This window comes from Bos taurus, chromosome 22, assembly GCF_002263795.3.
Source record: "Bos taurus isolate L1 Dominette 01449 registration number 42190680 breed Hereford chromosome 22, ARS-UCD2.0, whole genome shotgun sequence".
Lineage (NCBI taxonomy): Eukaryota > Metazoa > Chordata > Mammalia > Artiodactyla > Bovidae > Bos > Bos taurus.
Window position 1 is genome coordinate 4216480 of NC_037349.1, and position 25509 is coordinate 4241988.

Consider the following 25509-nt stretch of genomic DNA (forward strand, 5'->3'; position numbering starts at 1 on the left):
CCCTATTCCAGTACTCTTGCCTGGAAAATCCCATGGACAGAGGAGCCTGTTGGGCTACAGTCTATGGGGTCACAAAGGGCTGGACATGACTGAACGACTCCACTTTCTTTCTTTATATATTTGTAAACTGTTTATCTTCATTTGCCTTTTCTTCTTTAAAATGCAGTCTGAAAAACACATTGTGGATTAAATGGGACAGCTGTGTGTGTGTGTGCGCACGCGTGTGTCTATGAACAAGCATGCATGCTCAGTCATGTCCAACTCTTTGTGACCCCATGGATTGTAGCCTGCTAGGCTCCTCTAACCATGGGATTCTCCAGGCAAGAATACTGGAGTGGGTGGCCATTTCTTTCTCCAGAGAATTTTCCTGACCCGGGGTTGAACCTGGGTCTCCTGCATTACAGGCAGATTCTTTACTGTCTGAGCCACCAGGGAAGCCCAGGAAGCCCATACAGCTTATAAATTTTTAAGCTGAAGGAAAAAAGGCACTACAAATGTTTATTTTAGTGATAAACACAGTCAACAGTAAAAAGGGCAATGCACCAGCATAAGAATGCAGAGTTTTAAATATAGGCAAGTCCCACCTCACAGAGTAATATTGTGTAATTTTATGGGATTCCTTTGCATTTTTTAGAATTATAAATGAGTTAATGAAAGCTATGTATTCCTCTTAACACTGATGATTCCAGATGATAGCGTGTATTGGGGAATCATCATTATAACCATGTACATCATGGCAGATCCTTGTAGAAGAGGAAATGGTGTTGAGATGGGTTACAGATAACAATGGTTATCCAAGAAGCCTATAGAGAAAGTAGAAATGAGAGATGATATAACAATTGCTTCACAAGTTGATGAACTAACAAAAGTAAATCATGGATGTCTATTAGCCTCAGTCTTGGCAGTTCAGATTCTGCAAGGGGAAAAAATAGTGTAGCTTTCTGATACCTTTTCCATATTTTCCGTAATTTAATTTTAATGAGTGGGCATAATGCATGGTGTATCCTGCAGGCTCCACTGATTTATATCCTTTCACATTAATATGGCTCACATGGTCATTGCACTTCTAAAGATTTTGTAACAGCTAGTTAGGAGGTGGTCTGCTATGGCAATTAGGTGTGTTATACGGTCTTCTTGCTGTTTTCCCTTCTTTGGGGTTTTGTTAGAATATGGTTAAAGCAGTTTTCCTTTTTGCTGCTTGGCAGTGTGTAGGTGTCTTAAGAGTTAAGATACTAGCTTTGGTGAAACTCTCAGTTTTCAGAGTTCCCAACTTACTAAAACTATTGCTAAGTAGGAATTTTGTTGATTCATGTTTCAGTGCTATGAGGTTGTGAAGTACCTGTCTTGCTACCTTTGAGATATATTATGATAAATGAGATCGCAGATGACACCTACTTTTCATTCAACACAAACTCAGTGGTCTCTACAGCACTCCATTTGGATGGATGTATAATTGATAGTTAAAACTGTGTTGTTAGGACCTGATTCACAATAAGGTGTGTGCAAATATTTTTCACTCCAGAGTTTTCTTTTCAAGGGTGTCTAAGCGTGTTTAACTTCCTTTGATCATCAATGTAAGTCTTACTGGAGCCCAGCATATTCAGTAACCCATAGAATCTTGCATCAGAGCTAGAGCTGGGTATGGTTTGCTCACATGCTAAGATTCTTTCCTCAGACTCTCAAAGTACAAAGCATCTATGAGAACCTGCCATGGGTAATTTCTTATAATAACTAAGGGGGACTTTATGAGCAGAACATATGTTGGCATAAGTGGACATGAGAAAAACCAGCAGCCAGATTAAACATTCACATCTGTTTCTGAGTTTTCCTGTATGATTCCTTTTCTACTTATTTATCCTTTCATCTGCTAGAGCTCACTTGCAGACAAATGTTGCTGATGCCAATGTTTAAGAAAAATAAATGGGCAGAAACACTCTCTCCTTCAACATACTATTTTTTTCTTTAATTTGGGAAAAAATCTTCACTATGTCAAGGGAGGGCAGAATTCTTTCACATGAAGCACAACTTTTCCATAATATGCAATCCAAGCAATAGACAAATGACACAAGATATAATCACTTTTAAAAATCTGAAATATGAAACACCAGTCCAGGTTCGATGCATGCACGATACAGGATGCTTGGGGCTGGTGCACTGGGATGACCCAGAGGGATGGTACGGGGAGGGAGGTGGGAGAGGGGTTCAGGATGGGGAACACGTGTATACCCATGGCAGATTCATGTTGATGTATGGCAAAACCAATACAATATTTTAAAGTAAAAAAAATAAAATACAATAAAAATAAAATTCTGGAAAAAAAAATCTGAAAGAGAAAAAAAAAGTCCATTTTTTTCACAGCTTGGCTCAGCATAAATACTCTAATAAAGTCGATGGGATAAGGTGTTTTGGGAAATGGTAGCTGTCCTATTTGGGACACCAGAATTGCTATATTGAGTGTATTTCCAAGATACTGTAAACTGGTAAATTTACTACAAGTTTTAGATATTTGTAAGCTACTTATCAGTAGAATACATAAATAGTAAATCATTCAATTTTTCATTATATTTAAATTTAATTTCAAGGTCCCCCTTTCTTTGCTGTACAATTATTGGAAAAGATTTCCTTTTTTTGGTTGGATTTTGAAGTTTTCCCTAAACACCTTTTCAGAAAGAAATAAAACTGAAACACTTTACATTTTTACTCCACTTTCAGAAAATTCATATCTTACTCTTGTATGTTTCACATAATTCAATACACGAGGTTACCGATCACCTTATATTAAAACTAAAATGTATAAAAATTAGCAGTTCTAAATATTGTACTTACACACTTTAGTTTATCATTTATTTGCGATACTAGTTCCTTGCTGCTGGTTTAATGAGGAAAACAAAATTTGTTGAAAATATATGCCTAAATATATTTTATATATTTTCACCCTTATTTTAGAATTTTAAAAACCACACACACATGCAGAGAAAATAGTGTAAGAATAAGTATCTTTAACACGTCCATCACCTAATATCAACATTCTCCTACTGTTAGCCCTATTTCTTCCAAGGTTTTTCTCAATTTCCTCACACCAGTAGACCACATCCCTCTAAGTATTTCATCCTTAACTAGCTGAGGATTTGTATACTACCTATGAGACCACCTCCCAATTGAGCTTTTTAAAAAAAAATCTGTTATAATTTTTGTGAAAATATTTTGATAAGCTTGATATAATGCTCTCAGTTAACATTGCATTTAAATATTTCCAACAAAATCACTGATGATTATGTCGAAAAAATGACTTAGAACTAAGTGTAATACGCTGATGAGATATTAAAGAATAAGGCAGAATGTGTTTCATCTTACATTTTTATTGTCATTGTTTCTGGGTCACATGCTGCTTAACGGTGAAGACTATACACTTTTGCAGAAAACGTCCCAAGCTAATCCCCTGGGGGTGGGTATTTTGGTTCTGCTACGCCGTTATTTAGATGATAGGAGGTATTCTGTCGCTTACCTGCATCTCTCGCCTAAGTTGTATACATGTTTTTAAACATATAAAGTGTTAAGACTAGGAGGAGAATGTGGTCGTGGTAAGCGCAGTTGAATACCTTCACCAAAACTGTTTAGCGGGAGCAGTGCTTGATTACATTTGAAACAGAACAGCTGAGAGGCAGAAGGCCCAAATGTCTCCTGAACTAGTGAGGAGATTGAGCGTGCACATGTCTCTCTCTGGTCTCCCTTGCATGGCTTGGGAAGAGTGTTAGAGGGCAGCAGAAGTCTGCTCTTAGGCTAATAGCATGCTTGGGTTGTGTCTTTCTGTGTTTCATTCATATTCTCTACATGCATTGTTCATTGTAGTGTTGGTATTAGCAGAATACTTGCTTCTCAAAGTACTCTGTATATTTCAGAACCCATGGTTTTTATTTCAAACCTGCTATAGATTTGATGCTTTTATAAAATAAGAATGAATCCAGAAAAGTAGAATAAAAGAAAGCAGAGACAAAACACAAACTCAATTTTATTATTATTAGGTTTAACATATGTAAAACTAGTCTGTCAAATGACTGCAAGTGTTCTTCCTTCTCTACGATTTTATTGTCGCTGATGTATAGTGTTGTGCCCATCACTGCTATATAGCAGTGACTCAGTTTTACACATATAGACTTTCTTTTTAAAAATATTCTTTTCCATCATGGTTTATCCCAGGAGATTAGATATATTAATAGTTCCCTGTGCTATGCAGTAGGGCTCCCTGGTGGCTCAGTGGTAAAGAATCCACCTGCCAAGCAAGAGACCTAGGTTCAATCCCTGGGTTGAGAAGATCCCCAGGAGAAGCAAACGGCACCCCACTCCAGTATTCTTGCCTGAGAAGTGCCTTGGACAGTAGAGCCTGGCGGGCTACAGTCCATGGGGCTGCAGAGAGTTGGGCATGGCTGAGCGACCAAACAGCAGCTGTACAGGAGGACCTTTCGGGGTTCGCACCCCCAAACTCCCAGTCCATCCCTCTCCCACCTTGGCAACCACAAGTTGCCTCTCTCTCATCTGTGAGTCTGTTTCTGGTTTATAGGTAGATCCACTTGTGACATACTTTGGATTCCACATGTACGTGATATCTGGTAATTGTCTTCCTGGTTTCTGACATACTTCAATTAGTATGATAACCTCCAGGTCCATCCAGGTTGCTGCAAATGGCGTTATTTCCTTCTTTTGATTGCTGAGTGATTTTCCACAATGTATATGTCCCTCTTCTCTCTCCGTTCATCTGTTGATGGGCCCTGAGGCTGTTCCCACATCTTGTCTATTGTGAATAGTGTTGCTGTGAACATAGCAGTATGTGTGTCTTTTGAATTACAGTTTTTCCTGCATATATGCCCGGGAGTGAGATAAATTGTTTTTAAAAGCTTACTCTAGGTTTTTGTTCCTTACCTCTTATCAGACAAGTAACAAATGTTTTGTGTTATGGCCTTAAGTCTGCAGACCTGACGGGACTGTGGCCTGTAGGCAGAGATGACAGTCATACTGTTGAATTGCCAGTATGGCAGTGTCACTGACCAACAAGCCTAGACCCCAACCAAAGACCTGCAGAGAGGTTGTGGATGCCCCCTTATCTGTGCCAGGTTTGACTGGATTGCAAGATGATTATAGGGGTCCTAGAAGAAGAAGAGGCAGGGTCACCAGGGAGTCTGGGTTAGAACTTTTAAGTATGGGCTGGGGTGATTGACTAAGAAACTGTTTTCCAAGAGACATCACGGTGTTCCAGTATGCTAACAACCTGCATAAGCAAAAACCGGTACCTGTCAGTACCATCGTGACGTAGTAGATGATGGTACATAAGTGTTGAGTGAGTGTTTGATTGAATGAGGTTTATATAAGGAGCACTTCTCCTTTAAAGTTTTTATTAATGGCAATTCAAACACCAAGATAAGACACGTGCCAGGACATGCAGAGCTTTCTCTCTAATTAGATATAACAGGACCTAAGCACAAGAAAAAGGGGACACGGATCATTCAGGAACCCAGGTCCAGATCAGAGAATCCTTAGTGTGCGTTTGCTTTGAGTTCACCTGGAGCTTTTCTCTTTGATGTGACCTCATCCCCAGTTACATGTTTGCAGTTGTAATAATTTGGATTTCTTCTCATAAGTGGACATTTTCATTGTAAGAAATCAAATTGACTTTGAGTCAAGGCCTATTCTAAAAGAAGTTTATTTTTTGAACTTTAAGTATTTTCTAGATGATTTATTTATTGGAGAAGAACCACTGAGGTGGGTATGGAATGTTGACTGATGAAGGTGGATACGAAATACATGAAGACCCTATCATTAACACGTGTACATTCTAGAATGAAAATGGCAGATTAACGCATAAACATTAGCAAGAGAATAGGGACAAAGTAATATACGGTTCAGTGCCCACAAGAAATAGATTTTATACAACAGTCCCACAATTTGTCATGTTCTTCTCAAATCCTGGGTTATACGTGAGATTAGCTCTCAGCATCCACTCTTACCCCTCCTTGGTGAAGTAATACAAAGCCTTTTTTCAGATCTCAGGGTAGATGACACTTACTTTAGAACCACTTTGATGGGGAGTGCCTCCAAGAATCTGGAGTTATATGTCCCTTCTTGGAATCCTCCCAGCCTCCTATAATTATCCTGTCAAATGACTAAAACATTTGATACCTACACTTTACTTCTGATCTCTCTCATAATATTAGCCCCTTGTCTGCCATGATCAAGAAATAGATGCTGACTGGTTTAAAAAAAAAAAACAAACAAACAGATTTTCAATCTCTTAATGAACATTCAGAAACCAAAGCTTTATTTTAATTTCCTAGAAAACACTCCTTGCAATGAAGCGTGGCCTCATATTTTGGAAGGAGAAATGATGCATGAGTGAAAAACTCATGCATTCTGGTGGAATTTTACATACATATTTTTAAAACTTTTCAAGAATGAATATTCCTATGCACATATTTTCTACCCAACCTCCCTGACCTTTCTGCCTTTCTTCTGAGAAAAATAAAACCCGTTCTTCTTTTTCTATATTTCATGGGATTTGCCAAGTCTTGGGTGCAGACATGTTTCATTTCCTGAGTAATGAGATACTTCCGTCTGAGATAGGGCACTGTGTCCTGCCCTGAATGAGGTATGCCAACCCAAGCATGAACTGGAACACCAAACATGGTGTGTCTGTTGTATGTCTGTCGGTCGTGTGATCTATTTCTGAAAACCAAGTGCAATGCAGTGCCATATTTTACTGTTTGTGAACTTTACCTTCTGTTAATATGATTGAAGTAACTGGAAATGGAAATTGTCAGAACAATTTAGCAAAGAAGCCCTGTAAAACTTGTTATAGCCCTGGTAGAAAAAATCAGTTTAGAAGGCATATTCTTCAAACCTGGTTTTATTTGGCAAAACACATTGGTGCCTGACCTTTCCACAGACATACCAAAGAGGAGTCATTTAGAGGTCTTTGTCTAAATTATAAACAGCAGGCTGATCAAATTCGGCTGTATTTTGCTCACAGTATATGACAGAATGCGTAAGTGCACCACACAGACAGCTAAATGACTGGCTATTTGGATGAGTGTGATGTGTATTACATGAAATTGCATACTCGACAAAGCAGTAAAAAGTCAATCTTATGTACTAGAAGAATCTAAGGACTGAGTAAATCAAAGAGCCTTCACAAGTTTGTAATTCAAGCTAATCTTTCCAGGCTGAAACTAGAGAGTTTTACACTCTTGGGCAACTTTTAAATTTCTGCAGTTGTGTTTTCAGGGTAGAAAACCAGAAGTGTTACACTTATTGTGCATTAAAGTTTATTTTCAGGGAGTGCATTTTCAATGTAAAAAGAAATGAAGTTTCATGAAGTGTGAAGTATAAAGTAAGCTCCGATTCCTCAGGAAGTATAGCTCAGGGGCTTTGAGTAACAGATCTGGATCTCATCTACCAGTTGTATGACCTTGAACATGTCACTGACCCTCTCTTCGCCTCAATTTTTTCCTTTCTAACTTTAGGACGATTATAGTACCTAGGTCACAAGACTGAAGATTAACTGATATTTTACGTTTAGAAGAACACCTGCCTTCTTGAAGAAGCTTTCAAATTTAGCTATTAATGATTTTTGTTGTTATTATGAATAATAATAAAATATCTATTTAAATCAAAAGAATTAGTATATATGTATATAAATAGATACTTGCATATATTTTTTTGTATTTTATACAATGTCTTCCTATAGACACCAGTGGGCATTTATCTTGGACACATTGCCATGTTAATATATATAAAGGTTTGTTTGTAATCACTGTATAGAATTCTATTTCATGGATAGACCATGATTTATGAGTCCTCTCTTGATAGAGATTCAGATTCATTCCTATCTTGTCCTATGACCACAATGTTGTCATAACAGCTTTGTATATGATTGTTCTTATAAAACTTTATCTATAGGATAAATGGATCAAGGCAGGACTGTGAACAATTCATTTAAAATACTGGTGAAAGTGAAAGTGTTAGTCACTCAGTTTTGTCTGACTCTGCTACACCATGGATTGTAGCCCTCCAGACTCCTCTGTCCATGAGATTCTCCAGACAAGCATACTGGAGTGGGTAACCATTTCCTTCTCCAGAGATCTTCCTGACCTAGGAATTGAACCAGATCGCAGGCAAATTCTTTGCAGGTCAGACAGAATCAGACAGATTCTTTTCTGTCTGAAAAGTCAGTGACAAATATGTTACAAAATTTTGCCAAGCTTTTCTTCCACCAACAAGATAAAGAAGTTGTCTTGTAAGGGGGATATTTTGAAGACTCTTTATTTAGGGTCTAATACTTTTTAAAAAACAGCCTGTAAAAGAGACACCAAGAGAAAAGAAGCTTCACTGATGTTGACAAAAAGGTTTGGTAGCAGGTAGCTTTTGCTTTTTTGACCAGTCATTGCATATGATAAACCAAAGCTGAAGAAGAGAATTCCAATCCACAGATACAATTTTTTTTAAATTTTTTATTTAATTTTTTTAAATTTTATTTTATTTTTAAACTTTACATAATTGTATTAGTTTTGCCAAATATCAAAATGAATCCATTACAGGTATACATGTGCTCCCCATCCTGAACCCTCCTCCCTCCTCCGTCCCCATACCATCCCTCTGGGTCGTCCCAGTGCACTAGCCCCAAGCATCCAGTATCGTGCATTGAACCTGGACTGGCATCTCGTTTCATACATGATATTTTAAATGTTTCAATGCCATTCTCCCAGATACAATTTTATTGAAATCTAAAAGAAATATTGCAAACAATTTTTACAGTCTTATTTTGAAATTGTATAGTGAAATTTTGAAATTGTAAAATGATTGGATTAGTTTCTTAATGTATCTGTTGTAATTTATAGGAATTTTAGTCAAATCAATTTCATGTCCTCCTCTTGTTAAACTTATTAGCACTGAGACCCTCCTCCATGCTTCTGTAATCCATAGAAGCACCCTGGTCTCCATGCAAGGTTTACACTCTATTATCTCCATCTCGAAATTCTTCACAATTTTTAAACAAGGGACCCCTTATGTTCCTTTTGCTCTGGGCCCCACAAATTAAATAGTGGGTCTTGGTTAGCAGTAATTAAATTCCTTATTAATTAGGTCTGCTCAATTGAAACACAGTATATTTGTCTATCTTCTAGGAAGTGCCTCATGGTTGTGCTCATGCCATATTTCTGAGAAGATGCAGGATTTAATGTCCGACAGGATATCAGCAAAAGTGTATCAGCCAAATATCTGATACAGAGCTGTGAGAACATAATTATGAATGAGACTTTGACACAGATCTATTTCAAGGAATCTTATTTTCTGAACAATAAAAAAGCCTGTGTTTACATAAATGCATATCCTGTAAGGCTGTGGGAGAATATCACTATCCACAGATGGGATTCCTTTCCCATGGAAAGTGTTAAGTCAAATGGGAAGTTGCTCATTTTGTGCTAATGTGCTGATGATGTATGCTTTAGAGATCTAATTGCCTGATAACCCCAATTTAACAACGAAACTAGCTCAGGCAAGATTAATGCTCGTTTTCAATGACATTGACCTCAGTAACCGATCCCGAACTTGAACTGAGTCAGTGTTCTACCTTCTCCTTCCCTGGTCCAGATTTTCCTTCCACCTTTTGATAAATGGCTCTAATTGCAGACAGTCGCTACATCATAATATTCCATGACTGGGTTCTCCTACCTGATTTGACAGAGAAACCAAAACTAATTAAACATGGGTTTTCCAATCACCTGTGGGAGAGGAGAGATGCTCAAATCCTGGAGATAAACCACTGCACTTAAAGCCTGTGATCTTCAAACCTTGAGAGCTTCTCTAAGCTGGGCTTTCTTGATGGAAAACAAGGATGATGATAAATCTATGTCATAGAACATTTTTAAGATCTAATGAGATTATTGATGAAGAACCTGAACCATGTGCGCTCCAGAGAAAGGACTGTTTAAAACAAAGAAACCAAAAAAGCAGTTTCACATAAATGGATTATCATATATATTTGATAAAATACAGTGGGATAGATGTATTTTAAATACAATTTTTAAATTTTAGTAATATACTCCTGATAAGTCCTGAGTAAACAGAAATGAAAAGATCAGCTGAATTATACATTTCTGACTTTATCATGATGTGTAACAGTGTGTGAACACACTGTATAACAGTGTTCAGATGCTATAAAAATAGTAGCTGTAAATTACCATGTTTGACTGACGTTTTAGAGTATAGTACCCCACTCCAGTACTCTTGCCTGGAGAATCCTATGGACGGAGGAGCCTGGTGGGCTGCAGTCCATGGGGTCGTGAAGAGTCAGACATGACTGAGGAACCTCACTTTCACTTTTCACTTTCATGCACTGGAGGAGGAAATGGCAACCCACTCCAGTGTTCTTGCCTGGAGAATCCCAGGAACATGGGAGCCTGGTGGGCTGCCGTCTATGGGGTCGCACAGAGTCGGACACGACTGAAGCGACTTAGCAGCAGCAGCAGCAGCTACACCAATATTATGTTGGATGAACAGAATGTCAGTCAACTCACATGACCTTGGGCAGCTGGTCAAAAAACCCATTTGGTTCATAGCATGTTCTATAAGATGATTTTTTATATCAGTAAAAGATATTATGGAACATTTATTCCAGAATCTTCATTTGTAACTGAGAAAACTTGAGTCCCAGAGTGATTGCTCAAGTGTTAAATATTGATCACCCACAAAAGTGATCCAAAAACCTAGGCCTTGTTGTAAAATATTTGTTTGGGCTACAGAAATAAGAAAGCCTTCCTCAGCGATCAAGACGAAGAAGTAGAGGAAAACAATAGAATGGGAAAGATTAGAGATCTCCTCAAGAAAACTAGAGATACCAAGGGAACATTTCATGCAAAGATGGGCACAATAAAGGACAGAAATGGTATAGACCTAACAGAAGCAGAAGATATTACGAGGAGGTGGCAAGAATACACAGAATAACTATACAAAAGAGATCTTCATGGCCCAGATAATCACGATAGTGTGATCACTCACCTAGAGCCAGACATCCTGGAATGTAAAGTCAAGTGGGCCTTAGAAAGCATCACTACAAATAAAGCTACTGGAGGTAATGAAATTCCAGTTGAGCTTTTTCAAATCCTTAAAGATGATGCTGTGAAAGTGCTTCACTCAATATGTCAACAAATTTTTAAAGCTCAGCAGTGGCCACAGGACTGGAAAAAGTTAGTTTTCATTCCAGTCCCAAAGAAAAGTAGTGCCCAAAAATGCTCAAACTACTGCACAATTGCACTCATCTCACAGGGTAGCAAAGTAATGCTCAAAATTCTCCAAGCCAGGCTTCAACAGTACATGAACTATGAACTTCCAGATCCTCAAGCTGAATTTAGAAAAGGCAGAGGAACCAGAGATCAAATTGCCAACATCTGCTGGATCATCGAAAATGCAAGAAAGTTCCAAAAAAACATCTACTTCTGCTTTATTGACTACGCCAAAGCCTTTGAGTGTGTGGATCACAACAAACTGTGGAAAATTCTTCAAGAGATGGAATACCAGACCACCTGATCTGCCTCCTGAGAAATCTGTATGCAGTTCAGGAAAGGAACAGTTAGAACCAGACATGGAACAACAGACTGGTTCCAAATCGGGAAAGGAGTATTTCAAGGCTGTATATTGTCACCCTGCTTATTTAACTTATATGCAGAGTACATCATGAGAAACGCTGAGTGGGATGAAGCACAAGCTGGAATCAAGATTGCCGGGAGAAATATCAATAACCTCAGATATGCAGATGATACCACCCTTAATGGCAGAAAGCGAAGAAGAACTAAAGAGCCTCTTGATGAAAGTGAAAGAGGAGAGTAAAAAAGTTGGCTTAAAACTCAACATTCAGAAAACCAAGATCATGGCATCTGGTCCCGTCACTTCATGGCAAATAGTTTAGTAAGCAATGGAGACAGTGACAGACTTTATTTTTGGGGGCTCCAAAATCACTGCAGATGGTGACTACAGCCGTGAAATTAAAAGACGCTTTCTCCTGGGAAGAAAAGTTATGACCAACCTAGACAGCATATTAAAAAGCAGAGATATTACTTTGCCAACAAAGGTTCATCTAGTCAAAGCTATGGTTTTACAAGTAGTCATGTATGGATGTGAGAGTTGAACTATAATGGAAGCTGAGCACTGAAGGATTCATGCTTCTGAACTGTGGTGGTGGAAATGACTCTTGAAAGTCCCTTGGACAGCAAGGAGATCCAACCAGTCCATCCTAAAGGAAATCAGTCCTGAATATTCATTGGAAGAACTAATGCTGAAGCTGAAACTCCAATATTTTGGCCACCTGATGTGAAGAACTGATTGAGGGTAGGAGGAGAAGGGGAAAACAGAGGATGAGATGGTTGGATGGCATCATGGACTCAATGGACATGAGTTTGAGTAAACTCTGGGAGTTGGTGATGGACAGGGAGGCCTGGCATACTGCAGTCCATGAGGTTGCAACGAGTAGGACATGAATGAGCGACTGAACTGTTCTGAGATCATTGTCATCTTTACCACTGAACACAGAACTGAAGTAAATTCTTATTTTCTTTTACCACTTCCTCATATAAATGAGAAGTCTATCCTGTGTCTTTACTTTTGGCTTGCTTGAGTTTTAAAAGCCATAGAATGATGGGAGAAAGCAGTAGTATTCAAAATGGGCGATAAATGTACTTGCTTTGGGAATTTACAAAATGAGGGTTTGAGGAAGTGAAGCAGCTTTGGTTGAGGAGAGAGAGATGGAGCAGCTGTAGGAGCTCTGGTTCCCTTCCTTGTTCAGGACAAGTTAATAAGCAAGGGGAAAAGAAGAGGCCTTTAAGTGTAGGAAAATTCAGCTCATTCTCTGCTCTTCCAATAAAGTCAATGCTAGTGAAGTATAATTTATGTTCAACAAACTGCGTCCATTGGAAATGTACAAAGCGATCTTTTTTGCCAGATGTGTGTAACTGAGAAGCTGCGCCACCAGCACACAAGGCTCAGGGCCTTTTCTGGCTCACAGCGGGGTTTCTGCAGCCCATCCCCCACCTCAGGGTACCACAGCTGCCCCTGAGGAGTGGAGCCTTACAGCCTGATCATACCACTTCCCATGTCCCCAAAGAAGCTTATCAGCTGTTTCCCTGGGATTACTTTTTTAATCACTCTATTTTCTCACTATATTCCTGGGGAAATAAAAATAATATATTTTCTAGTCAATTGGCCAACTTCATTTAATAACTGGAAAAAATTATGCACAAGAAACAATATTCACAATTTTAAATGTGCAATAGGAAAGCCAAAACAAAATCAGGCATACTCTGCAAAATCCAAGGTGATATATGCAAGAAATATACAGGTGAAATCCCAAGAAGATCAGCTTTTAAAGAATAACTCCTGGATTCCTGTAGATAAGTCAGGAATAAAGTCATTTTCATTCTCCCTGCAGTGCCTGTCCAAGAATGGGAAGGGGGGTATTGCAAAATGGATGGAAAGATGGGTAGATGGTAGAAATGAGGAAGGTAGGCAGTCAGGGGAGACCATATCCAGGTCACCCATGAGTGTTGTAGTGATATCAAAAATTGAAGGGCTGAAGGAGAAAGAATGTTTTCTTATGACTGTGCTGCCTGGTAATGACCTTATTTTAGTGCTGGGGAGACCCGTTTTCAGAGCCAGCTCCAACACTTGGTGTCATGACACAGTCTCTCAACTTTGTTGAATATCATTTCTGTGATTTGTAAAATAGGAATGATATCGTTTGTGTTGCAGGGTTGGTTTAAGAATTAAATGAGGTCATACATTTTGTTATAACAAGTCAGACCCAAAAAAGAACACCCATTAGGATTTCTGTATACATGGAGCTGGAAAGAGCCAACACTGAGCAATGATGATAGAGTGAGTGCCACCTCTGGGTAGAGGGTGATAAGTAGGAAGAAGCACAGATGCTTCTGGGTCACTGATAAAGTGCTATTTTTTATTTAGGGGATAGCTCTGTGTGTGTGTGTGTGTGTGTGTGTGTATTAAAGAATACAAGCCACTCTTTTATGTTAGAAAAGGCAAGATACACCTTTTCTTGTATAATGATCTAAAACTGCCTCCGAAGTGTTTTGGGGTGGAGAGATGAGAGAATATCTCTTTACACAGAATATCTCCTGTTACTCTTTTTTTTTTTAATTTATTATAGTTGATTTACAATGTTGTGTTAGTTTCTAATAGCATCCCTATTGTTAATTTTTACATTTTAAATATTTAGTTCTTAATTGAAAGATAATTGCTTTACAGAATAGTGTTGGTTTCTAGTATACAAATGTGTTAGCAATTTAGGAAATTAAATACGTTTTAAGAAACACAGGTCTAAGCCCAAGTTTCCCCACCTTGTCATTTCTCGATAGGTCCTTGGTGATAAGGAACTGATGACGGTACGATTATGAAGCATCTAAGATGCTCTAGTGCAAAAAGTCAACTTTGAGATGTAAAATGAAGTCTTCTTTTCCTGAGATCCATAATGTTACCAAAAACATGTTGGTTTCTAGAGATTTCTGTCAGGAAGGAACATCAGATAACTCACCAAGCATTTTTAAATACCACAATAATTGTAGAGAATACTTACCATTGTAGTCTGTATCCAGCAGCTGAATGCTACTTGAACTTCCTTTCTTTCTCTCTCATCCCAGCAAGAACATCACAACAGCAACAAACATTAGAGCAGCGTCTGCTAGAAGAGGGGTGATTCTTTTCAAGCCCAGAGAAAATTAGATAGGGAAAGAATTATGAGAAAACTTTTTCAGATCTTCTTGTAAAATGTGTGGGAAGGCATGTAAGAAGGAAACTGCACTGTAAATTTTTTATTATTATTATACTTGGAAAAGGATAGGGAGGCGAGAGTATAAAAACAGTGTTTAGAAGAGAAAAAAATCTCCCTCCAAAAATTGTGATGTACTTATTAGGATTGAGGATAGTTGTAAATCACTTGCAGTCTCAATGACAGACATAATATTGTCACTTTATGATAGTGAGGACCATGTTGTTTATTTCTCTGGGGCCCTGCTGGTATAGATGGAGACATATAGTAAGAGAACTTTATGAAGACCAGATGGGCAATGTGGCAGTGGAGAAAGGAGGGAATGAAGAAAGAACCTCTCTGCTGACCTGGGCCAGTTTCTCATCCTATCAGTCTGCCGTGTATTCATCCACTCACTGGGCACATTGCTCAAATTACTGTCTGTCAATAGAATATTAATACAACTCACTTGATTCACGTGAAAACTCCAAAATTTCCATGCTAGAAGATTTGGTAAATCTTCTGGATGATATTAACAAAACAAAGTTTAATGTTTGATACCACCTTTCACGCACCTCTGGATTTACGTGTTCAACTTAAGGCCACATTGCTGAATGTAGTATGTTCTGGTCCAGTGAAGTGTTTTTGCACTTGAGGCTGTTTATTCTTGCCCTCTCAAGGATCATCTATTGAATGTTTTAAGTTCCCAAGAAACCGTGGTATACTGAGTTGTATACACTGAAAGCCCATGAATCCTGGATCTTAGAAAATGAAAGCTGAGCACAGGAAAATAAACTTACATATGCTTGGAACCCTGAGAAAAGTTTGCTGGAAATTAAAATAAGAGTGAATTATGGTGAAGAAAGATTTAACAGTTCAAAAAAACAAATGAAAATGTTGAGTATGCCAATGGCAAGACTAAATTTTATAACTTTTTCGCCCACCATGAAATTCTGTTTCCTAAACTGGGCCCTTTGGAAGTTAGATTTGCATGCCATCCTTCTTATTTTTGTTGATATTCCTGTATATGCCCCTTATTAAGAATTCTAACATATAAAGCAAACATTTTCATGCATTTTGAATTACCTGTTTCATGCAATTGGCTATTTCCCAATTACTTCTTTGTATTATTTTTGGAAAAGCTTTTACTTTTGCTACGAATGATATCTCTTTCATATGTCCAAATTCACAGCTTATATCTCACTTTCCACCAAAGCCAGACTTGTGTCACCAGTAACCTTGAGTCATAGTAACAACAGTTTTAGAGGCTTTCACTAGGATAAAGCTCATGTGACATTTTATTTTTTTACCTGTTAATTTACGTGTGACTGTTTTGCCTCTTTGCTGCTGCATACAGGCTTTCTCTAGTTGTGGCGAGCGGGGTCAACTCTCGAGTCGCAGTGCGCATGCTCCTCATTGCAGCGGCTTCCCTTGTTGCAGAGCGCGGGCTCTAGCGCACAGGCTCAGTAGGTGGGGCATGCAGGCTTCATTGCCCCACAGCATGTGGGATCTCAATGGACCAGGGAGCAAACCCATGTCCTCTGCACTGGCAGGTTGATTCTTAAGCACTGGACGACCAGGGAAGTCCCCCAGGCTGTTGTTTTTTAACCAAGGTGGCCTGCTTACTGTATAAATGCTGTTAAAAAGTCAGCAGAAAAAATTTTAAGTGTAATATCTTTGTGTACTAGGTTTCCATATCTGCTTATGGAAATGCAAAGTGAGACTAAATCACAAGTTTTTTTGACAAACGTGTAGGTAAACTTTAGCATTCTTAAAAGGACTTTCATTTAGCAGGAATAATGGGCTTCATTAACTTTCTTCCTAGAGATGTTTGTTAACAGGTGATCCTAGGAGCCAATGCTTGGCTAGTTTGAGGTGCTTATTCTCCGTAATGTAAAGCCAGCAGTTTACCCTTTTTAAAAGGTCACTGTTTTAGGGAATTGTATTGGGTGGTTTTATTCATAACTGAAATAATGTCATGAACCAATTTCTTCAGTATTACTATTATTTTAAATATGGGTAAAATGCGAGTCAATTTGTTAAATGTTTAAATGTATCTATTAAGTCTAAGAAGTGTAATAGTGATAATTGTTAAATGAAGTGCTCCCTCCAGTGTCTCCCAAACATGGCCCTGGACCCACAGCTGTTATGGCTGCTGGAAGATGATGGCCGACATGAGAGTCAGGCTAGTGTTGCATCCCTGAAACTCTGGTCCTTATCCTGGTAAGCCCTCTGGCTTCTTTATTCATGTTTTCTTGCTCCAAATGCCTGTTTCTTTATGCGTCTATCAGTGAAAGAGAACATGTTAATTCTATCTCCTTAAATGCAACTGATCTATCACATAGAATTTTAAATTCTTTCCCACTCCAAAGTCATTGAAGAGGCTGGAATGGAAACATAAATCTGTATGTACTTATGTAGTTATAAATGCTGAACTTTAAAAAAATTTAAATAGTCTCTGTATCAGAAGGACGTGCACAGAGGGGGAAAGGGCAGGTGGGATGACCTGGGAAAGTAGCACCGACATATCCACACTACCATGTGTGAGATAGGCAGCTGGGGAAGCTGCTGTGCGGCACAGGGCGCTCAGCTCGGTGCTCTGCGGTGACCCAGAGGAGTGCGGTGGTGGGACAGAGGGCCCAAGAACGAGGGGCTGTATGTATGCATGTAGCTGATTCTACATGTATGTATGTATGCATGTATGTACAGCAGAAACTAACAAACATCGTAAACAAACATTGTATTGCTCCTATAAAAATAAATAGCAGCACAGTGGTAAAGAATCCACTTGCCAATGCAGAAGACACAGGAGACATGGGTTCAATCCCTGGGTGAGGAAGATCCCATGGAGTATAAAATGGCAACCCATTCCAGTATTCTTGCATGGGAAATTCCGTGGAAAGAGGAGCCTGGTGGGCTACAGTCCATGGGGTTGCAAAGAGTTGAATATGACCGAATGTGCACGTGCACACACATACACACACACACACACACACACACACACTTAAATAAATAAATAAACTGGGGAAATTTGGGGGAAAAAAAAAAGAAGGACATTCACAGATCAATGGGAAAGATAGGGACTCGGACTGTCTTCAGGCTGCAGATTCATTCTGATGATCTTTGTCGTTACTAAGGGCTTCCCGCTTGGCTCAGTGGTAAAGAATCTGCTTGCGACGTGGCAAAACCAGGTTCAATCCCACAGTCACAAAGGTCCCCTGCAGGATGAAATGGCAAGCCACTCCAGTGTTTGTGCCTGGGAAATCCCACGGACAGAAGAGCCTGACGGGCTACTTTGTTGGGTCGCAAAGAGTCAGAGGAGACTGAGCATGCACACACATCGTTAGTAAAATAATAGGCACAGAGGATAGAGGGTATATCTATAAAGAGCCTACAGTGTTTTGTATTAAACTCTTTAGTAAATTTGACTAGCATTTTATCTCCATTTATTGAGAAAGACAAAGTGTAACCTATCAGAAAAGTCTTCTGGCAACTTACTCTCAAGTTCTGGAGTGAAGACAGTATTTGTGTTGGCTGAGATGAAGGTTGCCTGGTTCAAGCATTCAACTTTGTTGTGGCAGTAAAAAGTATGCCCTGTGCCATTTTTAAAAGAAAGGAAGACAATCCCTCAGATAACAGGGGAAAATCCTAATTGAAAAGCCACCATGAACCTGTGAAAAATAGAAAATATACCTTATGGAATTAGTTCCAGTCTTGAAGTTGAGACCCTTAATTTAGCTTTGACTTTGTCATAGGGAAATGTAAATACATTTATGGAACACCTGTCTTGTACAAGGCACTGTAGAATACCCTAGAAATAAAAACTAAGTTACGGCTTTCATGCTCTTTATTATCCGAATGCAGTTCCTTCATTCATAAAGTGAAAGAAACTGATCATCTCTATACTCTTCCACCTCTGATGTCCTATGGAAAAAAAAATCAATGAATATATTCATTCATTCTTTCTATGAATGTTTATTATGAATTAGGGGTTGTGCTGTAGGTACTGGTGATAAGGTAAACAAGACAGAGGATGGTTTACATCTGAGGAAGAGAAGAAGAACCTGAAAATGTTAACAAATAAAGTGCAATTCCAGAGAGTAATAACTGAGTGAAGTAACAGAAGCGCATAGAATGATACGACAGTGCTTGGGAGAGCTATGTGTGTAGTAGAACAGAGCTCAAAAGGCAAAGTGATCCTGTTGAAAGTGTACATATGCAATTAGTTTCATAATATGAACCTAAGCACTGTTCATACAATAAATGGATCAAGATGTATTGGGAGACAGCTTTAAATATTGGACTCAGAAATAGTATGCAGTAGAATAGTTTTCTATCAGATGAAGTGTACCATGAAATTGACCTGTTAACCTCACTGTCCCACATCACAGAAACATCCAAGGTGAAAAAATTACCAAGTGCCTAGGACAGATCCTAAATCTTAAATAAATAATAAGTACTATCGAAATATAGCTGACCATAGGGAATCCATGTGTAGTCTCCATAGATTATGGAGACAGAATGCATACTTTCACATTGCAGCTGTAGAAACTTCACATTTACTGTAGAAACTTAGGCAAATTACTTCCTTCCCCTGTGTTTCAGTGTCCTCCTGTGTAAAGTGGAGTTAAAAAGTAGCCCTGGGACTTCCCTGCTGGTCCAGTGGTTAAGACTCTGCACTCCCTATGCAGAGGCCACGGGTTCAATCCCTGGTCAGGGAACTAGATCCTACCTGCCATGCAGCATATCCAAAATACAAAAAAGTAGACTCTAGTCTATAAAGTTGCTTGGGGATGAATAGGGTAATCTGCTATTTTAGGGAATTTTTTATTATCCTATTTTAATATATTTTATTATCCTATTTTAATATATTTAATTTTAAGCTGGTCCTAATATAATAAAATCATTACCCTTAAATAGGTGCTGAATACTAGAGAATGAATGAACATTATAGATGTCAGTTCTCTTTTTCCCTCCTTCCACAATGACCTTCTCCATTACTGAAAAGTATCATTTTTTGAAAGGCTATATTCAAAGCAAATGAGTGGAGAAAGCATATGCTGGAGTATGCTGGAGAAAATGATGAAAACCCACTAAAGGAAAAATAACCCAAATGCCCTTTATCACCTTACTGGAAAATGGAATGCCTGCTTGATGGCAGATGCCAGTGGTGTGATGGACAGCTGGGTGGGGGAGAGTGGGCTGAGCAACGAGGATGAAGGATGTCACTCCTGGAACAAACGGATGCTTTTATGTGACACGTCTGGTAAAGGAATTGTCTTGAGGGTAGTTACTTTTGAATACCCTGAAAATAGAGCCTTGATTGGCCAGATTTCTTCTCTCTTCATCTTACTGTGTTTTAATATTGTTTTACAATCTTTCTCTGACTACTGCAAAGAGGAGTGAGATAAGAGAAAGGGATGATATAAGAGGCAGAGAACCCCGATGGGCCACCGTCCATTTTTGTTTCTGATGGTTTTCTATCTTTTATCTTCATTTGGAAGCTTAGGAATTTTTTAAAAATGTTATTGGAGTATAGGTGATTTACAATGTTATGTAACTTTCTGTTGTACAGCAAAGTGAATCAGTTATGTACACACATACATCCATTCTTTTCCAGATTCTTTTCCCTTATAGATTATCATGGAATAATTGAATATAGTTCCCTGTGCTGCACAGTTGGATCTTGTTGTTTATCTCTTTTGTATGTGGAGGTGTGTATATGTCAAGCCCAAACTCCCATTTCATCCCCCTCTTACCTACCGGTAACAAAGAGTCGGACACGACTGAGCGACTGAACTGAACTGAACTATAAATTTGTTTTCTACATCCATGCCTATTTCTATTTTGTAGATAAGTTCATTTGAAAGCCAAAAGGAGCATAAATATGAACATAAATACATATGAACATATTATTTTGATTCCCTCAAAAGACTCAGTGTATGATGATATCTTCAGACAGAAAAGAATGTATTTCCTGCTTCCGTCAGGATTACAAATTATGTAAATTTTTCAGCACTGAACACAGACTGTGGTACAGCTGCTGCTGCTGCTAAGTCGCTTCAGTCGTGTCTGACTCTGTGCGGCCCCATAGACGGCAGCCCACCAGGCTCCCCTGTCCCTGGGATTCTCCAGGCAAGAACACTGGAGTGGGTTGCCATTTCCTTCTCCAGTGCATGAAAATGAAAGTGAAAGTGAAGTCGCTCAGTCGTGTCCGACTCTTAGCGACCCCATGGACTGCAGCCCACCAGGCTCCTCCATCCATGGGATTTTCCAGGGAAGAGTACTGGAGTGGGGTGCCATTGCCTTCTCCAGTGGTACTGCTAAACACAGGCTTTTTTATTTTCCCCAGCATTTTTATGATATTTCTGTAACAGACCCCATGGAACCAACTTAAAACAAGTGTAAGCAAAATCTTTGATCCTTGGGCAAGACCATTTGATGCAAGACGTGTTTTTTGGTGACGCCTCCATATACCCCACCCTTCATCAGCTTTGACAACTTTCTGTGATCTATGGCCAATAATCGCTGCTTAATCTACAAAGTGCACACTTTTCCCGAGCTACAAATGTGCTTCCAGGTGTTAAGAAGGTCACCAAAGCAGTTCATGTGCTGAGTTACATGACAATATATACCTGTCCCCCACCAAAGTCACTGAGAAAAGAATTGTTTCCAAACAGGGACTGAATTACAGATTTCAGTGATTAACAGAAAGCCCTTAAAAACATAATAGTGTGTGTGTGTTGAATGCCTGCATATGTCTGTGCTTAGCTGCATGAAGATTTGGTTGTAAAGAGGAAAAGATAACTTAGGCCGCTTCCCTGATCTGGAAACTAAATGGAATACCTTGGTGTGTACAGAGTAATCCAGGCTGAGCAGCCCTGCCATCAGCTAGCTGTATGGTCTTAGACGAGTCACTGGAAACTCTGCATTTCAGGGTCATTGGAAAAATGAAAAGCCTACTACTTAGCTTACTTCCATCTTGAAAATTTGTCTGTAGTTCCAAGAAGAAAGAGTGTGGGGGTAAAAATCACAGAAGACTCCATAAAAGTCAGGAACTTCTGCTTGAATGTAAAAGCCTTTAGATTTTGACAAAACGTGATCATGCTCTCTTAAGCCTGACATCAATATAGGTCCCCCCCACTTTCTGAAAATTCTCTTTATGCCATTTCACTTTTATGAAAGGGCTATGTCAATACTTATTTTGGCTAACCAAAAGAAATCCAAAGAGGATGTTTGCTTTTCTGAAAAAGAGCAAAAAGTGAAAATACCTTCAGTGTTTGTTTGCAGGGAGTCTTTACCAAGGCAGCACACCCACACCCTCCCCCAGCAGTGAGAACGGCCCCACTAAGCTCCTACCTCGGTCCTGCCTTCAGCATCTCAGTATCAAATTGCCAGAGCTTTGAACTGCATCTCCGAGCATCTGTGAGTTATCTCAATTTATAATGTGCATCAATAGCAAGGTCTTCCTAAGGTAATCATTTCTTTGTTTAATGCCATTTGGGTTTATGAAAGGTTTCATGGGAATGCTCTGCCTTGAGATGACAGGGGAAACATGTATTAGTCCATGGGACACACAATTTGAAGTGTGAGTCTTGCAGATGACCTACACCTAAACCACTAGACAATAAGTATTTACCTAAAGTAGTAGTCAAGCAGGTTTACTGTTAGTTACAAATGGTGTTTTGACCATTCTTGTCTGGCAATCCCTGAGCTGTAGCATGTGAGTATACAAAGTTGTAATAGTAATATCATTATGAGGAGTGAAAACTACAAAGCACCTGTACTATCAGTACACCTGGATGTCAATGCCAGTTTTTAATAAACGTCATCAAGAGGGACACAGTGACGAGAGCAAGGGTATGATGTTGAGATGAGGGGCACAAACCCCGGCGCCAGAGCGTCTGGTTTCACCGGCTTCACCACTGAACGAGGGGGAATGCTCCTTATCTATCTCTGAATATCTTTATGTATAAACTGGGAACACGAATAGGATTTCATGTTAATACATTCAAAGTGACCAGAACAGTCCCTAACACACAGGAAAGAGTTGGCTGCCCCATTGCTATTCTAGAGAATAAAAAAACGTGTGTGGCCACCCTGGTTCTGCCACTTCTTTTGTTTGAATCTCTGCCTTTTTATCTGAAAAAAAATGGTAATAAGAATATTTACCTCTCCCATTATGAAAGATTGAATGGGATGTTACTTCCTCCAGAAAGCATTCCTGAGCATCCATTATTGTCTCTCCTATTGTGCCCTTGTATGTCTGCCTCCAGATCACTGTTGTCCTTGAGCCATATTTACCTGTTTACTTATTCATATCCCTGATTGGACTGTAAGTTTACTTTGGCCAGGAATTGTTTCTTTCTCACCATGGGTTTAGGTACTCGACACATATTGTTGAAGGAATTTGGAATGGAGGGAAGGAAAGAAGGAAAAGAAGGAGGGAGAGGAAGGGCAGATGACAGGTGGATAATCTGGCCATGCCAATTCTTAAGAGTCCTGGAGGGGTCAGTTATTCTGAGTCTGTTTTTTCATCTGGAAAATGGGATTCTGGTCCTGGCATTATCTAGCATCCACTGCATGTCTTGCCAGGCCCACACTGTGGCAGAGATGCAGGGGTAACTACATTCCTGAGGAGTTAGTGTGCAGAGCTCTCCACATACTCCCAGAGAGAAACCCAGCTTCTGCAAAAACCTGACTCATTCTTGTTACATGAGCCTCCATCCTCTGATAGCAGACACTTTCCATCCCTGGATATAACAGAACAGAACCTGGAAGTAGCCCTGGACTCAGAGGGATGTTCAAGGAATAACACATATTTTGTGAGAGAACTCCCAGCATAGCTCAATTGTAGTTGCTTCATTAATGATCACCAGCCAAATGAAATGCACGGGCTGCCTCAGCTGTTCCATGAGTCCATATTTTTTATCAAAACAACAGTTTTTAAAAATGGGCTGAGGTCCGCAGTTGATGTCAATACAACTGGAACATTTCTCTCCCCAGAGAAAGGGAGGGATTGAGGCTTTCCTTGCACAGGACTCAGGCTGATGTCTCCTTGCCTTTCAGATGTGACCTCAGTGGGGATGAATTAGGGAGGGGCCTGTGGTCTCTCTAGGGAGCGGATACTTTCACATCCCAGCCATCAGAGGGTACCAAGAACTTAAACAAATGCACTAGCATCTTCCCCTAAATCCTCTGGATTTAAGAATTTAAAGGGTTTAAAGAATTTAAGAATTTAAAGCAGGTATTTCATCTGCTTTAATAGAGATCATTATTTCATATACCACAAGAAAACACATTATCTTTTCAGCTGACAACACAATCTTATAGATCATTTTCATATAACTCTTTAGACTTATTTAAGCAAAGAGTTTAAAAAATTATTCTTGTGCACCCATAAAAAAGAAAATATGATTAAACTACTTAAGTTATTCTAAACAGTTGTTCACAATTCGAATCTAATTCCAATTAATTTTATGGCTGAGGATTGTCATATCCCATGTCTTTCCCCACAAAGCATGCTGTTGTATGCCATCAGGAGCATTGGTGGCATAGCATTGCTTAGAAGGATGCTCCACTGATGTCTGAGGTTTTCCTCTAAGTCACCCTCTAAGTCACTGGGCCTTTTGAAGTTCACACATGAGCAAAGATTGTTGCATCCTGATTATATATGGCTGACAGCTACTTTAAGAAGGATCCTAATTTTAGAGTCATTAAAATATGAAATAAAAATTTGCATTTTAGAACTGATGAAATAAGTAATTCACACCTTAATGATGAGAACTGTCTTTTTCTAAAGACTTGACAGAATTCAGGGTGCAAAGTATGTAGATTTTATAGCCCAGGAGAGCGGGGTTCATATTCCTCTGTCTACTGGCTATTTTAATGAGGGCAAATACTTTAACTCCTCAAGTCTGTCTCCTCATCTGTAAAACTTGTCTGAAAGAATTATTGGGAATAATAAATATAAGTAGACCTCCTTGCCCTAAGTAGTTATACAAAAATATATTCTTTCTGTGAAAAAGAGCTCAGTTTGAACTGGTATTTTCACCTCACTTGAGTCTTTGATATTTACAGATGGAGATTATTAAAATTGGTTGTTATGTCTTAATAACAAACTGATTACTTTTAGAAGATGAAGTTTTTATTCAGATCGCCTGGTTTGTAAACTATTTTACCTAACAGAGAGCCCGTCTATGGTTGTGTTGTCTGTCAATTTTTAAAATTCCTTCTATCAAGAATTTGAATTTTGGCTGAGGTCACATGTTGAATCAGCAATAGATCAAATACTTGATTATATTCTTTCTCCTCCACCCATTTTCAGTCCAACTTTTTAAATGGAGACATGGCTAAATCAGAGACATGGCTTAAATTCCAGTTGACCTGCTAAGGCTATTTCCATTTGACACTAATGTGTATCTCCTAGTGCAATGCTAATAAAACTTGTACCTCCAGAAATAGGCTTGAAAGTTCAAATCAAAGAATGAGCATTCTTATCCCTGGTGACAATTGTGTATGAAATTCATAGTAGTTTGCAGGATATCATGTTTCTTGTTTTATGAAACAGAAAAGGATAGGGAGGCAGACACGAAAAGCGTACATGACTTCTCCCTGAAAGTAACTAAAGCTTGGGAGCAGCTGGCTAACCTTGGCGCTTTATTTTCCTTCCTGATTTCTAATGCTCCTTCATCTTGTCAACTCTCGAAGAA

General features: G+C 39.0%; 1 protein-coding gene and 1 non-coding gene across 10 annotated transcripts in view; both read left to right on the forward strand.

Annotated features, from left to right (window-relative positions):
• The window catches only part of RBMS3 (RNA binding motif single stranded interacting protein 3), an 802311-nt gene that overhangs the window by 360223 nt on the left and 416579 nt on the right, over nucleotides 1-25509 (forward strand). The window lies entirely within an intron of this gene.
• On the forward strand, nucleotides 4990-5048 carry MIR11990 (microRNA mir-11990). The gene has a single exon (NR_162298.1). It is a non-coding gene; the product is annotated as a microRNA mir-11990 (primary transcript).